Source organism: Pygoscelis adeliae, unplaced genomic scaffold (genome assembly GCF_000699105.1).
Source record: "Pygoscelis adeliae isolate BGI_AS28 unplaced genomic scaffold, ASM69910v1 Scaffold346, whole genome shotgun sequence".
Classification (NCBI taxonomy): Eukaryota; Metazoa; Chordata; class Aves; order Sphenisciformes; family Spheniscidae; genus Pygoscelis; species Pygoscelis adeliae.
Window position 1 is genome coordinate 279848 of NW_008824902.1, and position 796 is coordinate 280643.

The following is a 796-nucleotide window of genomic DNA, read 5'->3' on the forward strand; positions in this document are numbered from 1 at the left end:
GCAGGGCCTGCCCCGGGGATGGCACACCCCATCCGGGCTGGGCAGGACACACAGCCCGCAGGCAGCACCCCACAGGCAGCCAGCAACGGTGCACGCCTCTGCTCACACCCACACCTTCATATGAGCCACACACCATGGAGGACACGGAGCCGCAAGTGTGGCAAAAGGCATGGCCAGCGCACACGTTTAGCTCAGCAGGAGCACACACACACACACATGCACACATGCATACGCAGCGCAGTTAATGCAGCAGCAAGATGCACCAGCTCCGCACTGCTTGCCCAACCCAGGGAGGGTACACACACGCATGCACAGCCATGCACACAGATGCACACACATAAACATATATATGCAAATGCACACGCATACATACATACACACACCCCTGCATACAACTACACCTATATGCAAATGCAGACATGGGCACTCATGCCTCCCCAGTGCGCCTCCTGCACCCTGCCCTCCCCATGCAAATCCTCCCCATGCAAAGCTGCACCATGCAAATCCCCAGCCCAGGTCCCCGGGTCCCCAACGCCACGCGAACGGCCATGCGGGGCCCGGGGGCTGGGGGGACAGCACCGCACAGCGCAGGCAGCAGCACCCCCCTGCGCCTCGTCCCCTGCCAGCCTGGCACAGCCCTTGGCGCTGGTGCTGGCTCTGACATGGGAGACGTGGGTGTTTAAAGCCCCCGGCTCTGCCCAGCTTGGGGATCAGCTCACCCTTGGGTGCAAACCCTGCCAAAGGGCCATTCCCCAGCCAACACAGCTCCTAGGGCAATGTGGCTTCCCAGGGCCAC